Genomic DNA, 9741 nt, shown 5'->3' with positions numbered 1-9741 from the left:
TGAAGAGATGCTAGTATGGGTTTCCACCCTGACATCAGTAACTCAGTGTTTTATTATGGCTACCAAATAATTGTCACATATTATATTTACAGATAAATTCCTCTATTTACATAACATTGAGGTCTCTTTCATTCTTTTGTTGTCTTGCCATTTCTATCAATATATTAATATATATATATGAGAGAGAGAGTGAGAGAGAGAGAGAGAGAGAGAGAGAGAGAGAGAGAGAGAGAGAGAGAGGGAAATGTATATGCATATTTAAAAACAAAATTTGGCTGTTATTTCTAGCCCACAAAAAGAATCGAGAAATTATAAAACAGAAAGCATGCTTGCTATGTTATTTTGGAATATGCTGACAAATCCTTGATATTGAAATCAGGATATATCGATGTAGTAGTTGTAGTAGTAGTAGTAGTAGTAGTAGTAGTAGTAGTCCTTTCTGCTATAGGCACAAGGCCTGAAATTTTTGCAGGGGAGCAGGGTGGTTGGGGATAGCTAGTCAGCTACAGTGTGCAACAGGTACTTGATTTATCAACCCCCAAAAGGATGAAAGACAAAGTTGATCTCCACAGAGTTTGAACTCAGAATATAATGATCGATGAAATGCCATTGAGCATGTGTCCAGCATGCTAGCAATTTTGACAGTTCACCACCTTTAAAAATAATTACAATTATTATTATTATTATTATTATTATTATTATTATTATTATTATTTCTACTTTAGGCACAAGGCCATGAAAATTTTTTGAAGAAGGGTACTAATCGATTACATCGACCCCAGTGCAATACTGGTACTTATTTCATGAATGGAATTTGAACCCAGAATGTAGTGGCAGACAAAATACTGCTAAGCATTTCACCCTGCATGCTAACGATTCTACCAGCTTGCTGCCCTTAATAATAATAATAATAATGCTGATGATGATGATGATAATACTCCTTTTTACTATAATAACCCTTTTTACAAAGGCTAATGTTTTGTAGGGGAGGGGGCTAGTTGATTACTTGAACCCAAGTGCTCAACTTGTGCTTATTTCATCGACCCCAAAAACAATGAAAGGCAATGTCAGCCATGGCAGAATTTGAACTCTGAACATAAAGATGAAAAAAATGCTGACAATTCTTTCCAATTTTGGTGCAAGACCAGCTCTTTTTCAGGTGATGCTGCAAGAGGGTTTACATCAACCCCAGTACTAGGGTGAGTACTAGGCTAGAAAAAAGCCTAGTAAACCCTTCAAGATGGTACTCCAGCAAAACTGCAGTCCAATGAATGGAACAAGTGAATGATAAAAGACAAAAGACAAAAGATATACGTGTGTGTGTGTGTGTGTGTGTGTGTGTATACATACAAACATATAAAGTCCAGATCAAATTGGAGGTAGAAAAAGAATGTATATAACAAACAGAAATAATGGTATGTGTTGTATAAGGTGTGTACACGAAGGACATCTCTGAATAAATGGAAAGATACATAGAGAGATGGAAAGAGATGGAGAGAGATGTAGAGAGAGAGAGAAAGGGAGAGAGGGAGAGAGTAAGGGAGGAGTGAGAGGGATAACTAGATAGATGGATGGACTGTCGGACTGATGGATGGACAGACAGTCAGATGCATACACACACACACACACACAAATTGATGGATAGATAGGTAGATAGATAGATAGATAGATAGATAGATAGATAGATAGATAGATAGATAAGTGAATGGATAGAGAGAGAATAGTTGAGAGAGACAGAGAGTCTATCTCAATAGTTAAGAAAGACAGAGAATGAAAGAGTCGTGGAGAGAGAAAGAGAGAAAGAGAAAACAGAGAGGATAAAGAGAAAGTGAGAGAGAGAGAGAGAGAAATAATTAATGGAGATATAGATATTATGTGTGAGGAAATGATACAGTGATGTGGGGGGAAAAAACACAGTCAGGTTTAAATAGAGAGAGAGAGGGGGGATAGAAAAATAGAGAGAGAGAGAGAGAGTGTGTGCGTGTGTGTGCGCGTGTGTGTGTGTGTGCAGCTGTGCACTGCACCATGTATATTTGCGCTGGCTGCAAGTGATGATAAACAATTTAGCTGATGATTCATGGGTAAAGTTCTCTGGTCGTCGTATCCTGTGGAAAATTCCACTCTTGCACTTTTCTTCAATACAGCGTTGTCCCCTTCTACTTAAATAAACAGCACCAAGTGTTATGTGTGTGTGGATACATATGTGTGGGTATACATAGGTTTATACGTATATATATATCCATATATACATACATGTATACATCCATATGAGCATACTTACATATTGGTATATACATATATACATATATATGTATGCATATATTCATAGATATATAGATAATACATATGCATATGTATATACATGTATATATACATGCATTATTTATATATATATATATATATATAGTCCAATCCATGCCAGCACAGAAGACAGACATTAAATGAGGATCATGATAATGATGATGATATATATATACACACATGCATAAATTGCATGTATGTATAAATTTCAAAGTTACTGTCAACATTTTCTTTGTAAAAGTTTAACAAGCTCAACAAAAAATTGAGTGATTCTCCAATTTCATGTTAAATCATTTTTACATGTATCTTGACATAAAACCAAACTTTAATTTATACACACGCTCACACATGTTTATGCGTGTATAATTATAAAATAACATATCCAGAAGTTCAATATATCAAGAAATAGATGTGTTGTTTATGCAGGATTTTATAGGGATAGATAACAAAGAACAAACAATAGGTGAATGTACATGAAAATACTATATGAGGGAGACAGAAAAAGATTCAGAATGAACTGATTTGATTTAACATCAGTCTAACATCTGGGGTTCAGCAAATCTACACGTATTATCTATGCACCTGAAAAACTCTTATCTTTTTATCTGTACCTCACACTACTGGAATTTATTTATCTGTATGTTTTACCACAGATCAATTAATCCTCCTTGACAACCAGTTTTATATCATATTTTATATCAAAACATCAAATTCAGAATTTATCCAAAGGCGGGACCCCATGTCATAGACCTCCTACACAATTCAGGCCCACAACACATAAATACTCTGCAACACGTTTTCTCTTCCTCAACAGGCCTTACTCTATTTAATATTATCTCAAAACAAATCAAAGAAAAAGCCTCCATTACCTTCAAACAAAATTTGGACAAATTTTTTCAAGGGATACAAGATAAGCCACCTATACTTGAATACATCTCATTCAATAATAATTCCCTACTAGAATGGGCCACGATACCACAAAACTTAACTAAAAATGGCTACCTATGAAGTGGTGCTTCTAAGTTAAACAACCTGGGCCAATTTTGGTAGAAATATGTCTAAGTTTATCTTTTATAGAAGCAGCCCCTTCACTTCTGTTTCACAAGACATTTTGTAAACCATTACAAGTGACTTATGCCAGCAGCCCCTAAATTAAGTATTTTACTGTTTTAAGATGGAAGGGTTAACATGCAGTTTATGGTCGTTTATTCTTTGTATAAGCATCGCTATGTGGTAAGAAGTTTGCTTCCGAACCCACATGGTTCCAGTTTCAGTTCTACTGCATGGCATTTTGGGTAAGTCTCCTCTATAGCCTCAGGCCAACCAAACCATGTGAGTGGATTTGGTGGATGGAAACTGAAAGAAGCTCATCATATACATATATACATACAGGCTGACATAAGTGTGTGTGTGTGTGTGTGTGTGTGTGTGCGCACATGCTTGTGTGTGTGCTTGTTGTCTCCCAAAGTGCCATGCAGTAGGACTGAACTCAAAACTATGTAGTTTGAGAAACAAGCTTCTTATCAAACAGCCATTATGACTGAAACAAATAAAGGATAAAAGTTGAATAAGACAAGAAAACCATGGGCAGCAGATGCACCCCACCTATCCACAGCCCACCTATCCACACCCCACCTATCCACACCCCACCTATCCACACCCCACCTATCCACACCCCACCTATCCACACCCCACCTATCCACACCCCACCTATCCACATCCCACCATTCCATAACAAAAAGGAAAAAGATTAAAAGCCAGTGGAATACAACACTTGAAGACATCTTTCTCACTGTCTCCTTGACACCAGTTTTGGTGTATTTTGTCAATTGTGCAAAATTCAAAAACCTCACACCAGGGTGTCATGATACCCCAGATGCAAACAACTGGATTAACAGAGAACAGTCTTAATGGGTAAAAATGGGGTTGGGGGAGAGACTATATTTAAGGTAAGAGTCTATTATTAATTCTGTCAAAAGGGTCAGCTGCCTAAGAGAAAGAATAGCAAAGAAAACAAGAATGTTAGATAGAAATGAAGATTTGGTTGTTATAGCAGCCAAATTGCTCTCAAATCATACCCTACTGTCTTATATATGTATGTATATATGTATGAGCCAATGAGGGAGACTTCTATATGGTGGTGGTAGAAATAACAGCCAAATCTCCCTTAAATTATACCCTACTGTCTTAATTATGTTTATATGTATGTATGAACCAATGAGGGAGACCTCTACATGGTAGCTAGACCTGCTAGAAATAGCAGTCAAATCTCCCTCAAATCACAGCCTACTCTCTTATCTATGTATATATGTATGTATGTATGAACCAATGAGGGAGACCTCTACGTGGTAGCTAGAGCTGGTAGAAATAGCAACCAAATCTCCCTCAAATCACACCCTACTCTCTTATCTATGTATATATGTATGTATCAACCAATGAGGGAGACCTCTACATGGAAGATAGACCTGGTAGAAATAGCAGCCAAATCTCCCTCAAATAGCACCCTATAGTTGAGAGAGATTTCTACAGGGAAACTAGAAACAGCAGCTAAAACTCCATCTTAAAAAAGGACACGTTGAATAATCTGCAATCAATGACATATGTCTGCCAGTTTAGGGTTGACCTAAGACTAGACAACAGCAGCAACAAGTATCGATGATTTTCTATCCAATAATAATACAATGTTCATGAGATAATAATGTGTCAATCTATAACAGACAGGCAAAGGTGTGGCTGTGTGATAAGAAGTTTGCTTCTCAACCACATTATTCAGGTTTCAGTCCCACTGTGTGGCACCTTGGTCAAGTGTCTTCTACCGACCAAAGCCTTGTGTCTGGATTTGATAGACAAAGACTAAAAGAAGCTCGTCGTGTGAGTGTGTGTGTATGTGTGTGTGTGTGTGGGGGGGGGAGAGAGAGAGAGAGAGAGAGAGAGAGAGCGTTTATTTAAATCTCTATCTTGATATGCTGCAATATTTGTAAATGAGTGTCACTGCCATACAAGTGGAGCCATTCATTTCTAATCTTCTGTGAAAACATATTTACTTGTGAGGAAATAACTTTCATTGGAAACAGGGGAAGGTCTGTGACTGGTCGTAGAAAATCTTCCACAATAAACCCTGACCAACCTATGCCAGCACACAAAAATGGACATAGGAAAACGCCAATGATGATGATGATGTGTCTCTGCTTCTGTTTGCCTTTTTCTATCACTATATATATATATATATATATATATATATATATATATATATATATGTATCTCTATTTATAAATTTCCATTTATGCATTTATCATCATCAGCTTTATTGTCTGCTCACAAAGCCATATTGTTTATCCACCCCCTGCACACGTGTCCCTGACAAATCTCTCACTCACAACCCCCTCTCCCTCCCCCCATGTTCATAATTTATTGTATTCCCCCTCCCTTCTATCTCCCACATGAACCTGTCCTTGATGATTCTCTCTTTCTCCCCCACCCACTACATTCTCTCCACCACCTCCCACTCTTCTTTCAAAATCTCTCTCACTAACTTCACCCACCCTTATCCAATCCTTTGTCTTCTTCCATTTATGTACACTTCCTTCTAACTCAGTGTATTCCCCACTCACATCTTCACCATCTCTCTCTCCTCCCTTTCCCTCCGTAGGTGGCCATGTATTTTGACACATAACCACATCCCTCAATACTACTACTCCACTTGGGGACCCCACTACTATGGGTGCCATGTAAAAAGCACCCCGGGGTACATTTTGTAAAATGGTTGGTATTAGGAAGGACATCCAGCTGCAGAAACCATGCCAAAGCAGAAAACAGTAGAGCTTGGCAGTCTTCTAATTTGCCATTTCCAGTCAAACTACCCAGCCTATGCTAGCATGGAAAACAGACGTTAAATGATGATGATGATGATGATGATGAAGAAGAAACATACTTATATAAATATAGATATAAACTTAAACAGATTCCTTGGAAACTAAGTTGAATATGCTCCACTGAGGAGGTCAAACAAGGCCAAAACATGCCAGTTGTTTTTAGCAGTTGGCTCCACTCCAATCTGTGCTGTCTCTTTCTCGCTTAATGTCACTACTGCACATTTCACAACAATAAAAATTAAATGAAATAAGAAAATACACTATTTTTTATCTTTTACTTGTTTCAGTCTTTGCACTGTGGCCATGCTGGGGCACCACCTTGAAGGGTTTTTCAGTGAACAAATCAACTCCAGTACATATTTTTTTAGGCTTGGTACTTATTCTGTCAGTTCTTTTTGATAAACAGCTAAGTTACAGGGATGTAAACAAAGCAATACTGGTAGTCAAACAGTGGTAGAGGACAAAACACAGACACATACATACACACACACACACATGATGGGCTTCTTTCAGTTTCTGTCTACCAAATCCACTCACACAAAGCTTCGGTTGACTGCAGCCTAAGACTACATGGTTGAGAGGTAAGTTATCAAGAAAATATTTGATAAGACTGATGTAGGTAAATAAATAGATGGAAACATAGAAATAGAGACGGACAGACATCGATATAGAAGGACAAGCAGAGACAGATACAGATTTGTTGCATATCAGCGTATTATTATCTCATCAGCATTCTATTAATTGTGGGTAGGAAATCATCAATATTTGTTGCTGCTGCTGTTGTTGTTGTTGTTCTAAGGTCAACCTTAATCCAGCAGACACACGCTATTATGTCATTGATTTCACATTGAAAGGCAGGTGAAGTTTAACTTGAATTCTCAGCAACAGCAGCAGCTGAAATGAATTTACCAGCCCCTGGGCTAACCGACGTTAGCATAGAGGCTCTCAGTAAATTGTGCTGATGGCAAATGCTCTGATGATTCATTCAGTTTAAGTTAATTTTGTTTCTTTTAATAGTATCCATGTCACTGATAACGTTATTTCATCCACCAACTTTGTTCAGTGTTCATAATATATTCATTGTTTCAATTTTAATCTAATATAGCCTACACACTACATTCAATGAGCCAGAGTTGTTGCCAGTATGTTTATGCATACATAGGATATATATATATATATATATATATATATATGTGTGTGTGTGTGTGTGTGTGTGTGTGTGTGTATGTATACATAAGATATATATATATATATATATATATATGAATACATCAGATATATATACACACACATATATATACATAAATATATATACACACACACACATATATATATACACACACACACACACATATATATACATAAATATACACGTACGCATACAGATACATACACATATATATATACGTACATGTGTCTGTGCATTTGTGTATGTGTGTGTGTTTGGGCATGTGTGTGTGTGTGTGTGTGTGTGTGTGTAAGATATCATCTTCGCTAAAAGTCTGCTTTCTATGCTGGCATGGGTGGGATGGTTTGATTGAAGCTGGCCAGGCAGAAGCTTGCACCAGACTTCTGTGACTGTTTTGGCATGATTTTTACAGCTGGATGTCCTTCCTAACACCAACCACTCAGCAAGGTGGACTGAGTGCTTTTTACATGACATGAACACAGGTGAGGTCAGTTTTGGCAAGGTTTTACAGCTGGATGCCCTTCTGAATACCAATCACTTTACAGTGTTGATAGGATGCTTTTCAAGTGGCACCTGTACTGACAAGGTCACCAAGTACTTTCAACATAAACACTTTCAAGAGGGGAGGGGGCATTAGAGGAAGTGATCTTATGTCAGATGATGAAAGGTTAGAGTGAGACAGAAGGACAGATGTCTTGTTATAGAGGAAGTACGTGGTTAGCCAGCCAGAGAGAGAGAAATTGAGAGATCAGGAACGAAGACAGAAACAGGTGTCTTGATGTAGAGGAGGTACAAGGTTACTTGGCAAGAGAGAGAGAGAGAGAGAGGGAGAGTGGAATACAGCAAGAGTGCAAGAGATAAGAGGAGAGAGATGATGGCAAAGTGCCATATATGTATATATATATATGTATAGGGTTAGGGTCAACTATAGTTATCATACTCGGTCATAATGTCTTACGTTTAGGATGATTCCCATGCATTTCCCTGAGGAGAAGTTTACATTTTTAACATCGACGATTCATATGGATCGCATAAATTGTAATTCTTCGAAACATTTGTCGGAATAAAGTATGCAGTTATAACATGCGTTTACTCCATTCCTTAAATTTTTATATATACTTAAATACCCAAAATATCAAGGAGTTTCTGCCTCACCAACAGGAATTACACCACAGTTATTTTGTGATCTTTGCTACCTTGGTTTCTATTAACCCATTTATTCTATCCGAATTAATATTTATTAGGATAAAATAAATACATATAATTAAATATATATATATATATATATATATATATATATATATATATATGTATATATATATATATATATATATATATATATATATATATATATATATATATATATATATATATATATATATATATATATATATATATATATATATATATATATATATATATATATATATATATATATATATATATATATATATATATATATATATATATATATATATATATATATATATATATATATGTATATATATATATATATATATATATATATATATATATATATATATATATATATATATAGGTTTATGATAAGGTTTGTAAATATCAGTAATTAAATTATAGTTAACATCTAGGAAGTTGACAGATTCATATTCATTTACTATGGTGATAGATAAACCAAAGTTAACAAGGCCCTAATATTTGCTAAGAGTAATACTGACCCAAGTATGGATGAAATTAAGATCATTTTAACGGCTAGAAGATCTGTTATTGAATTTGAGAATAAGTTTTGGGTTAGAAAGAATAGTTATGATGGTTTTGATATTCCTATGGGGGCTGGGGATTTCCGCTGAAGTTATGGATATTGTAGGCATTTACATTCTGTATAAGTTAGGGAGTGACTTTCTGGAGATTACTGGGAGTTTATATAGTGACGATTGAAATAGGAAATTGGATCTATACAGAAAAAAATTTCCATGGTTTTTTTTTGAATTAACTTTGGTTTATCTATCACCACAGTAAATGAACATGAATCTGTCAACTTCCTAGATGTCACCTTCAATTTAATTACTGATAATTACAGACCTTATCATAAACCTAACTCTAATCTGAAACATATTAACTCAAAAAGTAATCATCCAGGCTATGCATGTATATATATATATATATATATATATATATGTGTGTGTGTGTGTGTGTGTGTGTATGTATGTATATATATATATATATATATATATATATATATATATATATATATATATAAATAATTGAAATTTACAGAAAAATAAAAGATGAAGACAGGTGTATAAACAACAAACAGGTGTATTAGGTTAACGGTCAATAAGGTGAGAAAGTATTTTGCGTTTTGAGCCTCCACTCTTCCATGGAAAGGAACACGAGGGA

Source organism: Octopus bimaculoides, chromosome Z, assembly GCF_046866305.1.
Source record: "Octopus bimaculoides isolate indiv1 chromosome Z, ASM4686630v1, whole genome shotgun sequence".
NCBI classification, from domain to species: Eukaryota; Metazoa; Mollusca; class Cephalopoda; order Octopoda; family Octopodidae; genus Octopus; species Octopus bimaculoides.
This window is presented reverse-complemented; position numbering follows the sequence as displayed.